General features: G+C 37.7%; 1 protein-coding gene across 2 annotated transcripts in view; it reads left to right on the top strand.

Moving 5' to 3' along the window:
- Positions 1-8,365: 8,365 nt before the first annotated feature.
- Positions 8,366-14,911, top strand: part of LOC109857542 — a 75,455-nt gene continuing 68,909 nt past the window's right edge. For both annotated transcript variants that reach the window (XM_020433946.1, XM_020433944.1), the window contains exon 1: positions 8,366-8,588. The gene's annotated coding sequence lies outside the window, so the exon portion shown is untranslated. The remainder of the gene's footprint in view (positions 8,589-14,911) is intronic.

Below are 14,911 nucleotides of genomic sequence, written 5' to 3'. Positions count from 1 at the left end.
GTCATGTGACAGGAAAGAATAGAAAAACAACACGTGATTAAAGTAAAATTATTCACTTTAATTATATATAACATTAATATTATATATAACATTAAATAATATATATATTATACACACATATAATTTATTATATATTTATATTATACTTTATATTGTATTATATGTATTATATATATACTACGGTAAACCGCGGCGGGATCACTGACCCGGCCGCGCGGCCTTGGCGCGGTCACTGACCCGGCCGCGCGAGCGTGGTGGGAGGGAGGGGTCATTGACCTCGGCCGCGCGGCCTTGGCGCGGTCACTGACCTCGGTCGCGCGACCACGGCGGGGTCACTGATTTTGGGCACGTGATCACGATATTTATATATATATACATATATACATATATATATATATGTGTGTGTATTATATACAGTTATAGAATGTTATATATAATATATATAATATTCTCTTTTTTACTTTTTTCCCTGTCACGTTACTTTAGTCACATGGTGTTCCATTCTCTTTGTTTTCTTTTATTTTTCGAGTTTGATTTTCATGCGTTATTTCTGACATCTCTCATATGTACATCATGTGTATTATATTGTTTGTAAGACGTATATACCAGCTGTCATTGCGGTGACAGGTTAAGTTTACTGACATTACACGTTAAAATAAAAGCAATAATAGCGTGCGCGTAGCGCGCGCCTGTCTTGTGCTGCAGTTTGGTAAAAGCACAAATACATATTTCTTTTAGAGAAATTTCTACAATAATGTTGTGCAGCGCACGCGCGCGCGCTATATTTGCGGTCTCATCAATATACGTTTGCACAAATCGTGCGCTTCCGCAAAATACAGCGCTAGAAAAACTTGCAAATATCTCTTGTATTATTCGTCAGGAGAAATAAACACAACGTTTATTTGAGAGACTAATTTCAGCGCCGTTTGATAAAACGATAGCGTGCTTATCTTCCATTTAGAACTTAATCGCGGTAGTATAACGCTATAACGTTTTTAGGCAAGAAGTCGATATAGTTCACGCAAATTTAAAGTTAAGGGCAGAACGGAAGGCGAGCGAGTAGGCGTAATAATTTATAAACGTAGCCTGTAAGCGGCGGTAATTACGACGTGGATTCTTCTAAAGAACAGACATGAGCAATGCCGATGGCATTAGCGAATTCTACCATCTGGCATCTTATTCCCGAACTTTTAATGGCACATTTCCATTTTTCAAGCACAATAGAGTGCTCGTCGAGTTGCATTTCGGAAGTTAAGCGCTCATCGCTTTCGCAAAGTTCTTCTTGTCGAGACATCAGCGACAGTCTTTAACATCATTTGAATTTGATTAATCTTACATCATTTCTATTTTACACACACAAATTAATTTTACTAAAGCAATTATTACTATGCAAATTTCTTCGCAATCTTCACACTTTCAATTCATATAAAATTCTTTTTGCAAATTTTCGCACGACTATGAAATTTTTATTTAATTATAATTTTTAGGAAAAAGCAAGTGGACTGTCTCGCGCTGTGTTTTATGTGTGAATGCGCAAAAATCAGTTAATCATTTTACAATGTTCGCGAATAAAATCTAGGTCCCGTGCGGGTTCTCATTGCTAGTCGGTGCACCGTGAAAAAATTCAATTACCTGCTTGGAAGGTCGTCTTTACTTATGCAACTCCTCTCCTAATCTTTCAAAAGTTCGTCCCTTAAATGGGGTTTTTCTTTCATTGAAAAAAAATTTCACCCTTAAAGACAAAATTGCAATTTTCCAGGATGAACATCTTCGTGAGGAATATCTCGGAAGCTCGCGGAAGAATGCACGTTCTCCGATCGTTGCGACTTTGCATTTTAAATCTAGTGATCTTACAACTTTCAATCAATTTTTCTTGCTCTTGGTCTTTATATAAAAAAAAAAAAAGGTTAAATCTCGTCATCATTGTCCCGCATGTTCGCGTAAAAAGATGATCGTAATTTTGAAGAATTACGCCGGGGGAATCCCGCGCGCGAGCGTTTTATCTTTCTTCACGTTGTATAATAATGGGATTTTATATTCGCGAAGAAAAATCTGCGCATATAAAAATCGGCAACAATCGCAATAATCGCGGTGTATTTTCCAACTTTGATCGCATGTCTCCAACGAGATGATCACGTCGTAAAATTTCTTGAGCTCTTAAATTTCACCGACGTCAATCCGTTTCTATATACATATATACGTGTACGTTAAGTTAGGTTAAGAACGAAGGTAAGAAAAACAAAAGAAAACGACGGCGTGTTACTCTTGCCGAAGTACGTGGGCGCTCGTTTAAACCGCACTTTAAGACAAGTTACGCAAGTTATGCTCGTCTAACTCCGAAAGAATCTTAATCCATTCGTTATGAAGTTTGGATATATCGGAACACGTTTGGCGTTATCGAGAGACACAGATTCTGTTGTTAAAAAGTGAGTATTTTTTCAATAAAGTTGAAAGACGAAAGTGATTAAGCTCAAACGTCAAAAAAAAAAAAAAAAAAAAAAAAACTACAAGAGAAAAAATAATTTCCTCAAGCTTTCGTCGCAATTTTTTTTAAACAAGCACAATTTTCCCCTCCCCTCTTTTGATAACTTTAATAGCACGATGTTTTAACAACTTTTTATTTTATACCACGCGTAAAAAGAAGTTGAAATGTAAAACTAAAAAGAGGAAACTTTAATGAAGGTAAAAAATACGATTCATTAAAGACACAAGAAGAACTGTGGGGGTCATATCTCCTGAAATTCTTTTTTGTTAAAAATAATACCGAGCACAGTGCCACAAGGCCGCTTATATCGCGTAGGTTGCGTCCTGTGCCATTTGTAAAAGGTTAAATCTGTGAGCAACTGCAGGGTGGTTGTCTGAGAGCTCTATTAAAGAGAACGACAGGGACTGCAAAAAAAAGAGAGAGAAAAAGAAAGAGAGGGAAAGAGAAAGAGAGAGAGAGAGAGAGAGAGAGAGAGAGAGAGAGAGAGAGAGAGAGAAATGTTATTTCTCACAAAACGCGGCAATTTTTGGCAACACGGAAGATTGCTTCCTAAAGCAATCTTTGATGTAAAGTGGTTAACTATGGAAAATACTCGAGGCAATAATGTTAAGTGGCGCAGCGGATTGGTCCCAGCACATAAGCGTCTCGCGCGCACATGGAAATTACGCTCATAGACGCAAATAGATTCGAAAGGTTGGTCTCGCGAGGGTTTGCGCGATGGAAATTTGCGCAAGAAAGTAATAAAGTCTCGCGGACACAATGGCCATCCCTGCGGGGCGCCGTAAGAAATAAAACGCTCGTCGAACTGGTCATCTTTTTTTTTTTCTTTCTCTCTCTCTCTCGGTTAATCTCCGGTACATTATACTAAGACGTGTGAGAGTCATGATCGTCAAGATCCGAACGCAAACGTTCTCGAGAAATGTAAAATCGAGCGTCTCGTGAGCTATACGCGTGATTTAAATAAAAATATATTGCGATATTTTGTACACGCCCGTATTTTCTCACTTCAACATTCGAAGCAAAAAGAATATTCTGCGATAAAGCGGAGGTTTTTTTATGGATTTCGAAAAAAAGTAAAAATCCGTTGCCTCAGCGAAGCAAGTTTGTTCGAAAGTTTTACCGATCTTATGCATAAATTTTGCAACGAAATGTGTTTATGTAAGAGAAGAAATTCGGACAAATCTTTATCTAGTCTTTGCAAACTATTACCAAAACGATGATACGACGTCTGCGACGTTCGGAATTGGAGTTTCAATCGATCGGCGAACAGAGAAAGAGAAAGAGAGAGAGAGAGATAGAGAAAAAGAGAGAGAGAGAAAGAGAAAAGGGAAGAAAGGAAAATTTTCGACAGCGAAAAGAACCTGAGAATTTTAGTGTTTTCGGAATCGTGAACCGCAAGTCGAAAAACGACGCCGTAATGATACAATAGTCTTCTCGAATATCGAAGAACGGAGAGAATATTGACGACTGCGCGCGGCTACGCGCGACGGCGCATTCTTTGAGATCGATAAACATCAGACGAAAATCAGCGACTGCTCGATAGGTAATATATAATGGAATGACGATAAAAAATGATGAAGCGCAAGAAGCAGAGAAAAAGAGAGAGAGAGAGAGAGAGAGAAAAAAAAAGAGAAAAAGCTCTTTACGTAAGTTTACCGACACTAGCCTTTCGAAGAATTTTGTTCACAATGAAATCACGCGCGTAAATGCGAAATTTTCTTAAATTGTGGCACGGAAAACCACAAGAGATTTCAGGTTCGACTCCTGGTCGAGGTGTTTTTTTCGCAATATTTTAAAATTAGATAAGGGGATAAACGGGGAGTTTTCATTACGTAATGCAAGTATGACATCCTGTATGTGAATTTAGGAATTGAAATTTCAATTCAAACTTACGTGTAAAAAATTTACACGTGAGTGTAATATAAATATACATATACATATATTTATCCCGCAACAAACATCTGGCGTCAGGCTCTCATGACCGTTTAAATTTCGCGTTATTTAAGTTTGAAACTTAAGAGCCTAAAACTGTTTAGCAAGTGTTCCTTAAATTGCGTTTGTGAAAAATAATGATTTAATACCTGAATAAATTTCCGCACTTTTTTTGTAACAGAATCGAGCTTTCCAGTAATTAAATATTTTGTTTCTAACAGAATAAATTGTAACATTCATCGTTTATTCGTTTGCGTGTGATAAACGTTCTGAATATAAAAATCATTAAATTAAGTTTCTTTATTTGTTTAACTTGTGCACACAATTACGAATTTTTTATTGTCTCATTTTTTTTTAATTCGAAATTTGTTTGACTCTAAAACTATCTCTAAAAATGTTTTCACAATTATATTGCCACGTATGTGTGGCACAATTTATATTGGCTTTTAAGAGAAAAGTGAAAAAGCCTGTCAGAAGAAATAGTTAATATTTCATCTCGCGCAAAATACACGGACCAAAAATGTAATTAATTTACGGTCCCTCCTATTATGGCAGCGCAATAATGATATGAAAAACAAGAAACAAGGATTATTTAAATTGCTGAATCCCTCTACGCGGGATCGCGGGAAAGTGCATATTTATGTACGCATACACACACACGCGTGTTATTTACGTAGCGAAAATTAAACATTGGCAGCATACTTCATGCGGTACTCATCGCACAATAAATAAATTTTACAACAGAACGACGCGACGTTGCCGGTCGATTAAATAAATCTAAATCTAGAAAATTGAAATGTCACGAGTGTATATAAATCGATCGATCGATTCGGTTCATGTCGATGACGGTCTCTATTCGCTGGAACGACACAAAGTAAACAATCATATTTTTTTTTTTAAATTGTACAACATATTTATTAATGTGAGAAAATATAATGTGGCGATAGATTTTTTATCTCGCAATTTACATCAACGAAGTAAGAGAGCGTAAACATTGCGAAACAAACATATCGCATTTTGCGGCTATGATTTGCCAAAGTGTGAATATTCGGAAAGTGACTGTAGTTTAAGAAGAAACGCGACCGCGGTACAGCGTGAGAGATGCAGACAACTCTAAAAGGATAAAGCCTAATGCTTCCTATGCACAATGTTATCTTTATCGCCGGATTTGCTGACACTGTGAGAAGGGATGCAGCTGCCCGGAGATCCGCGGGCCGGATCATCCGGACGTCCGTACCTTCTCTTCCTTCCTGTGACGGTTGGAAAACGACGACTCTCTCTCTATCTCTCTCTGAGCCATACACAAACTAAACCGTTTTGCGAACAGAATGGAACATTTGTCACAAGGGCAACACATCAATAACTTATTGCTGCAGATACAAATTTATGTCCTTCAGCTCGTCTGATTTCTTATCAATCAAATAAATATTACCTATTTTTGTACAGGCCATTCTCGGCTCTCGCAAGGAAATATTCTCGATAAATGCTCACATCACTCTGACACGCCTGACGTTCAATTGTTTATCGCCTAGTTTCCAAGTCAATTTACATGTTTCATTTATAATTCACGCCCACTTGGGAAATTTATAATAACGACACAGAAATTACACGCTGCTACGCTTGATATTCGTATGTTAATCGAACTTGATGTAACAATAAATGCACTCGGTTTAGAAAAAATTATCTCGCGAAAAATGATATATATATAAAAATATGTATAATTTTTTTCTATAGCTAGAATTTTTGCAATTTACTCTACGATTACGGATAAATCACAACTCATCGCATTGCCAAAGAAATATAGTTGCAGATTTGCAAGGGGATTTCTCAAGAAGTGGGAATCGTGCCAGACTCTTTTTCTGAACGTTTCTCCATCCACGAGAATATTGCGCAAAAAGATAAATATTTTACATTTTACAGAAGAATTCGCGTCCTCTTCGGCGTAACGTCGATTAGCGATCAACATCGTGAAATTCATGGCGGTTTTTAAAAGTAGGAAATTGCACGAAGATACGATCTTTCCTCTCCCGTCGTAATCTCGTTCTGATCGTTTAACAGACTTTTATCACGACGCGAACAGAAGAGATGAGATAATCGGATTACACGGACTGTATCAATCATGAACGAAAGTTATACCATACCACACATAGCGGCAAATCCACTTTTTGCAACCTACTTTTCCACTTATCGTATATACAACATTTACAAGAAACTCAAAAAGAATCCTCTGCCGGAACGTGTCCGAGAAATCCACTTTGACCGTACAAATCCGAGCGAACCGCGCGCGTGGCAAAAGACCGCTTTTATCTACTTTGCCCTTGACTACCTATAACACGATTTCATGTTTTGAAATTTCATTAGTACGGTACATAATAATGTGAACAAGTAATTGTTGGAAATTACCCCCGCGCTTGAGAAGTTTGACTTCGGGGGGTCCACCAATTGTTTTCACATAATAACTTCCGCTTTGCGGAGTAACTTTCAAATAACCGCAATTGAAAGCGCTTGATCTAACAATAGCTGTTTTGCGCGATTGAACATGCGGATCTAACTTATTCCCTTCTAAAAACAAAACTCGCGAAACGTATCTCAGATAAAAATGTGCGCGCGTAAATTAATAAAAAAAAGTTGTACAAAGATTCACATTTGAAATATAATTAAGTGAGGTCGAAATATATAATTAAGCAGTCGAATCGCGCTCAAATCTCACTGAATTAGAAATAATTATACTCGACGCGATTTCAAACATCGAAGTGAAAAATCAAAGCCGTAGACTCAAAAAGAATTGCGAAAAAAAAAATTGTGTATCAGAACGCTCGCTCGTGCGAGCTGGCTTTTCGACGGTATCAACAATTTTATAAATGCGTCTTCCGCAAAACGCGAATGGATTTTGACGGACGAAATCGGTGGGGTGGAAATCGCGCTGTTTCGAATCGTGCCCTTCCCCCACGCTATTCGTGTCAGTGATGTGTAGTAGAGCGCGTAGGGTGGTGGCGACACCCACGCGCGAGTCGGTGAAAGTGCCATTCTACATAAATCTCAGTGTGTCTAACATGTGCGCGTAGTATACTCCTCCGCGCAAAGTTGTCCTGGCTTCGGTTCTATTTATACATATTTTCACAAAGATTTCTGTTTGGTGAGAGATAAGAGAAATCCAAACTTCGTTATATGCGATATCGAACTCGTCCCTCTTGCACATCGAGTTATTTTTAGAACTCCTTCGAGAGAGCAGTCGCTAAAAACTCGGCCTAGGTGTCTGGTTTTGAATATAAATTATTACTTTGAAGAGAAATTTTCTCACAATTCAGAATTTCTGTATTAAAGTAAAACTACGTGTAGATATTCTCATAATATTATATAAAATACGTTAATATTGAAAATATGTTAATTAAAAAATTAGCGCAAACTGCGTGCAAACCACAGTAAAATATTTTTTGCGCGTGTAGATATAAAAAGTAAATTTATACGTACACACGCGTAATAATTAGCAAAACATTATATAAATTGAATATTTAAGTCTGTATAATTTACCGAATTATCAACTTAATAAATATTACATTTTATACATGTTCACTGATTATTAGCTTTGTGTTTGTATGCACTTGTTTTTATACGTGTGTTCAAACGCAAAATCACTCTGAATTCTCCGACGAAAATGAGAAAAAACACTAACAGGATCGGACAACCTAGCGAGGATTTGTCTGGACGCTCGCCTGCGACATCCGAGGTCGTGACACCTACGTTACCTTGCTCGAAAGGTGCGTGAAGGTGTCCGTGAGGGAGCGCGCTCTCCCCCGCACCTGCGAGTTACGCTTGCGCGCCGGACCACGCAGCCAGGGGTGGTGGTGGGTCAGGAAGAGAGGGTGCGAGGCAGCCCGCTACGGCCGGGTCGACGACGACGACGAACCGTCACGTCAGAGCGGCGTCGCGACGCGAGCCTTCCGCGTCCGTCGGTCTTGACTAAAGCGCGCGCACTGTCCCCGCTCGAGTCTGAAAGGAGGTTCAGGTGTGCTCAGCTCTTCCGACAAGACACCGGAACGTATCCGGAAGGCGGCAAGACTCTCTCTCTCACCTGTTACATCGGAGTGGAATAACACACGAAGAGGAACGAGCTCCCCCGCTGCGGAGGAATTGCACGGAGGAACGTTGCAACGCCACGACGGCGTAACAGGTATGCGTTATTATCAATTTTTCTACTGAAATACTCACGGGAATATATACGATCTGACGCCCGCAGACAGCAACTGAGCTCGAAACAATTCAGCTCAGCAGACCCATCGCCGTCGCGACTCGCGTCACGTTCAGGTGACCGCTGCATTTTCCCGCGATAGAAAAAAGTGCGCTCTCTCCGCGGCGGTTTTCCTGTTGCGTCGTACTACGGCGACGTCCTGCGCTCTGACGCACATCGTATCGTTGGATAATCGACGACGATCAGTCGTTATGATCGATCGGCGTGATTGACCGCGAACGGTGAATGAGCGTTCGTGACTTTTATGCCTCGTTAAATCATTCGAGGAAAACAGCAAAGCTCGCTCTATCTTGATCTGCGATGTAATGTCTCGTCCTTTCTGATTGTAGAAATGTGAAATTCTCACCGATGATTACGTATCGTACATAATACAAGTTGTAAATTTTTAAATAACAAAAAAAGTTTATGTTTTATTATCGATAACAAACTTCAAACGGTGTTGAAACAATAACTTTCAATTTTTTTTCTTCCTTAATTGTTCAAAAATTTTTGAATGAAAAAAAGGTTTTGCTATAATATCGCAGGGAAATATTAATTGTTTACATAAATACTTAAAAGTAATTGGCAGCGACAATTGTGAATTTTAACAAAGTTATTTTATATCGTGGTTTATTATATCGTATTGTAATCGATTTCAAAATATGATTTAAATCGCGGAAACAAAATTATATATAAATATATATATTTATATTTTTTATTTTTTGATTGTCACCCGATAAATAAAACCATTAATCTATTGCGGGATATAAATTGAGTGACACAATATTGTGGTTAGAAAAAAGAATGTAATTCTCATAAAATTGTTCCCGCGTGAGACAATCAAAACACACAGACACATACACACACACACACACAAATGGAAATACGTATGTATATACAACTTCTTATATACTACGGAAAGGTAAATAACCCGTCTATTTCGCTAAATCAATTTATTTTTGAGCGAAACGAAAATAAATTTGCGCTTAATTTTCAATCAAGCATCCGTCTTTAACAATATTTGCGGAAATTCACGATCTAGTGATGAGCTTGCTACTTGAAGTAATTCAAAGGCAAGAGCCTTTCCCGAAGAGGATATAATGAATAGAATCTAATGAATTTCACGAACACACACGCCTTTCACACATTCAGTTTACCAGTCGCTTTCAGTTTAGCATCGCTTTCCAATATTTCGTACGCAATTTACATCAAAACATTACCGATCTGCGGTTCGACACGGTGTGGTCAAACTACATTCCGCAATTATGCAAAATTGCGTAAAACTGTGTTAGTTCGCAATAAAACTTTAACGTTTCGTAAGTATAATATACGTGGAAAATATCTCGTATCGCGACGATGTCGATGAACGATGACGCTATTTCTTTCGAAAGCTTTGGCTCTTTCAAAGGAAATTGAATTTCTCGTCACGAATATTTGGCAGCACGCCAATATTGCACAATGTGTCAGAACTGCACGAGAGAATAACATTCGTGACAGATTTTAGAAAAAATTTAGAGTCCATCTCTATCTATTCTTAGGTTTAAAAAAAAAGATGTCGAAATTCTCCGTATCTTTTTGCGCAAGTTTTGCATATTTTTGTAAAGCTCAAGTTATCTTTCTTCAAAGAAGAAAAAAACCCAAGAAAAAAAAAGAAGAGGAAGAAGAATCTTGCCGCGCTTCATGGTGTATAAAGAATAGTTATTTTAATCAAACTTAAGAACATGCTGTGAATTCCAATTAAAACAATCCGCGCGTGCGCGTCGTTGAAAATTGTTTAACATATTTACACCCACGATTAAGTAATGCAAATTTTCACATAATAAAAGTTATTTGCAAATTTACACGTTACGTCACACAAAAATCTGTAAATTGATTACTAATTATGAATTATTTATACATTTTATTTTGTGTGTAAATTTACGAACTCTTTTTGACAATGTGGAGTGATCAAGGAATCTGTCATTAAGGATCTCTGTCTCTCGATCGTTCAACGATCGTAAAAACCGTTCGTATACACGTGAGCACTAGAAGTATTCGTTTAATGTAGACTCGTGTGATAACCGCGTAGACACTGTACATTTTATGGTTGATGACAAAAAGAAGAAAGAAAGAGAGAGAGACAGAGATAGATAGATAGATAGATAGATAGATAGATAGAGAGAGAGAGAGAGAGAAATGGTTCTCATATTCTCTCTCGACGGTGACCTTCGAAGAAGTATTGACCATGTTCACGAGAGAGGAGAGAGAGAGAGAGTGCATAACTGTAGCTCGCTAGCCGGCTCTAATAAAGACTGCGAATATGACTCTCTAAAAACCACGTTTTCCACGTGATATCAGAATCCTCGAGAGCGGGTGCGCGCATTCGCGATGAGAGATATATTCTTTCGCGGGAAATTCTTTGAGCAGTCACGTTTTTTTCATCGAGATTATTTAATCGGCACCGCGTAGAGCGTTGCATCCGATGCGAGAGCGCACTCAGGTAATGATAGTTACTCGAGCGACGATAATTCTTATTGGAGCATGAGTCAATATCGAGGAATGAGTATATTTCAGATGGTGCAATCTCGCGATGAGAAGAATCGCGGGGAATTGCGGGATATCAACGCAAATAATATCTTAATTGCGCATTTACATCTATAAATAATCGTTCATGATTTTGTAAGAATATAAATTGGTATTTAAATTTGTGTATTTTATTTTATACACGTAAAAAAAATAAATTCCTTGGCGTTATGTTTTTTTTTCACATCTTCATGCAGACGGAAAAACAAGCGCGATTTTATAATTTGAAGGAAAAGTATATTTATCTTATTTTCGATTTTAATCGGTGTAGTCTTTCGAGATCGTTCGAGTAAACAAACACTTTAACACGCGTGTATAATAATAAAGAACCTGTCGTGGTAAGTGTATATATAAATTGTTTTATTTGAGTAATATCGAACTTTTTTATACACTCAACCGCGACACAAGAAATTTATTTCAAGTACGCTCGTTTTTCATATCCGACATCGTTTTGCGAATATCCTCTCTCTTTCTCTCGCGAGTAATAAAAAATGTTGCATAAAACTATCTCAACTGTTATATTGTGTAAAGAAAGATTATTGCGAGACGGATTATATTAGGGGTAAGAAATGATGTCATCTAGCGAGAAAAACTTCGCTCGAGAAGTGAACATTACTGCCGATCAAGAAACGACAGTTGTTCAGGCGAAACTTCGCTTGGTTATAAAGAGCCCCATTTTCCACGGAAACGTACAGATTCATTCATCATTGTTACCCGTCACACGAGGATAAAACTTCGCCCGTTTCCTACTCTATTCGTATTTGTCGCAAACTTTCGTTAAAAAAAAAATTTGCAAGACAGGATTTTTGCCCGACAATCCGCTCGCTGATTCCGCATGAAAAACACACGCTCGCCGTTCTCGCGCTGCCACGTGAATTTAGGCCGCGGCTTTATTTTGACGACGAAGCTCCGAAAGAAAAGTTCGCGGTCGTTTCGGGGAGCGCGAGTCATAAATCGATTATATGGTAACAATATTAAAAAGCTATTCATGGAGTTTCCGCCTCCGCTTTCATGCTAATATTTTCGCTCGTCACAAAGGTCGCGCGCACTCGCATGAATATTAATTGTATTTCCAAATAATAACGGATATCAATAGCGTTCTCGCGGTTTTCAATATTTATGATAATCGCGCGACCGTTCCCGTTATGAATTTCCCAAGTGCGTCGAACCATCGGACTTACGGATTAAACCGCACGCGTTAAATAGACCGCGGCCCTGAAGGTAATAACCGTATTACAAATACGTTTCTCATTAATACGAGCCGTAGGCTCGCCAGGTCAGCTGTTGCAAATAATGTTCCTCATTTTGCGAAACACAGACAAAGACTGCGAAAGTGTCTCGTGCGTGTATATACACATTTAACTGTATCTTATCGCAGTAACTTTCACACAATTTGCACATGTCATTGCTAAACATTGTTTTTCTTTATGTGTGCGAATTCCGAATAAACCTGATTTGTATCTTCACTGATTTACATCGCTACAGTCGCAGTGAGTGTTGCAGAAATAAACAACAAGCGCATTTAATGCTTATTCCACTAAACGAAATCAATTGATTTTTTTCATGTAGTTTTCTTTTCCAATTCAAGTAGAACAAGTCAACGCTAGCGCGGCCAAAAATGCATCTGTTTCTGTTTTCTCTCTTTTTAATTTTTTTTTTTTTTTTTTTTATCGTCGACAACAAAGTTGTCTCAATATATATTTTTCACATTCACCGACACTACTTCTCTCAAGCGATAATGTACCCGCATTCATTCCTATCTTTCGCCGGGTGTTGATCCTTGTTAAGCTCAGAATGTTCTCTTGAAAGTGATTACACGCTGTGTGTTGAACAAGTCATTGCACAAGATCCTACCGTGTCACAGCTGCGTATCGAATTCCTGTTTCGAATATTCAACAAGTATCCTGCGACACGGTCGGGTGATTCGAGTTCATGCAACACTCGATGCACTCCGAAAATTCCGAGTGGCGCATCGAGTCAAGTCTTTAGCGCGAGCAAATGCCAAACATTCCGCAGTTTAATTGGTCTTGTATCTCTCGATTGCTCATATCGTAGATAAAAGTCAAGACAACAGATAAGACCCGTAAATGAGATTAATCAGATGTAATCGTGCGCTGTATCGCGCACAAGAAAAATAAAATGTCCTGTACTTCGAAAAATTAAAAGCAACAAAAAAAAAGCAACAAAACTTGTTTTAAAGTAAATATATAATTAATTTTATTTTTTTATAAATAATAGTGTTTACATATATAGTGATCTGATTTATGGTGTTAGTTCTAATTTATGTTAAAAATCTAATTTATGGTGTTGGTTTATGGTGTTAATTTAGTTTACAAGGTGTTTTCGATTTTTATTCTTCTGCAGAGTAAATAAGCGCGACTCTGTTATCTCGAGCTACACACGCGCTGTTCGAATACATGTTTAATGACGATAAAAATTGTTAATATATGAGGTCGTCGCCATTATTACGTGTCCGCCATATCGGGAAAACGTGATACCGAGCACGAGTAGTAAATTCGTAAAACCGAAGTTTTGTCCTAGAGAAAGAGTCTAGCACGTTTAAACGAAATAAATATACAAGAGTCACGATGTCACCTACATTTTTTAAAAGAAGCTTGCTTGTCCGAAAGAAGCTGGTTCGGGATAGGATACGTGAGCGGAGTATTCAATACGCTAACTAGACCGAGATTTCATATTTTTACCTTCACGATAGACGCATTGCGCATAGTTGAAATTGCGCATTCAGAAACTAACTGGATATTTAGCCGACATACGTAAGACGATTGCAGAAACCATGTGCAAATACGTATGTTACCTTTAAGAATCTTATTTTCATAAAAAAAATATATGTATTGTAAAAATATATGCAATATTTCACCTCTTTTTATATTTAAATTTTTTTAAATTATATTTTTATTATATTTGTTTTTATTATATTTTTATTTTTACTCGAGCTTAAAATTCGCGATTTATCATTTAAATTATTCTGGCAAATATACGCTCCAGTCATGCGAACTCTACTTTGCTGTACTTGTCACATGAATGGAACAATTGAAAAAATTTACTATCGTCGCAGCTTAACGATTGAAATTCAACAAAAGTTTTATGAGATACAGAAATTGTTTTTTTCGACATTAAAGGGATATTCTTATGTGCCGCGTCAAGTGAAAAGACTATTACCGCGGCAACCGAGCGAAACTCGTCTGACGATAGTTCACGGGACATGCTGAGACCAATTAACGTCAGCATTATCTCTTCCCGTGAGAGAAGCTCCATCCGAGACCAAAAAAAAAAAAGAAAAAACAGATGGAGACAAAACGGATGTAGATCCGATTCTGCAATAAGAAATTTTCCGAGAGACTAAGTAAACGCGCGTCTGTACATAAAAACGTGATAGATTAAAAATTGAATTGGAAGATTTATTTCTCTGAGAATTTCGCGAGTATTTCTCCGCTCTATACGATCTTATAGCATACGTATATATACATGACTCTGGAGAGAACGATAGATTTTTATTTTTTATTATACGTATATTTACTGAATAATAGAATATATATAAATGAATGAATAGTAAAGGCTCGTGAAATTGTCAAACTAAGAATGAAACAAGGCCGATACGAGCCATTCCCAGGATGTTGTGCAGGAATAAACGTGCATGTATATATATATATACACATGTATGAAAATTCTCATGTAAATTATTT

The sequence above is a fragment of the Pseudomyrmex gracilis genome, unplaced genomic scaffold, assembly GCF_002006095.1.
Source record: "Pseudomyrmex gracilis isolate BER0280 unplaced genomic scaffold, ASM200609v1 scaffold_163, whole genome shotgun sequence".
In the NCBI taxonomy this organism is placed as follows: Eukaryota; Metazoa; Arthropoda; class Insecta; order Hymenoptera; family Formicidae; genus Pseudomyrmex; species Pseudomyrmex gracilis.
The sequence above is the reverse complement of the archived record's forward strand: the minus strand, read 5'-3'. Positions and strand labels throughout refer to the sequence as shown.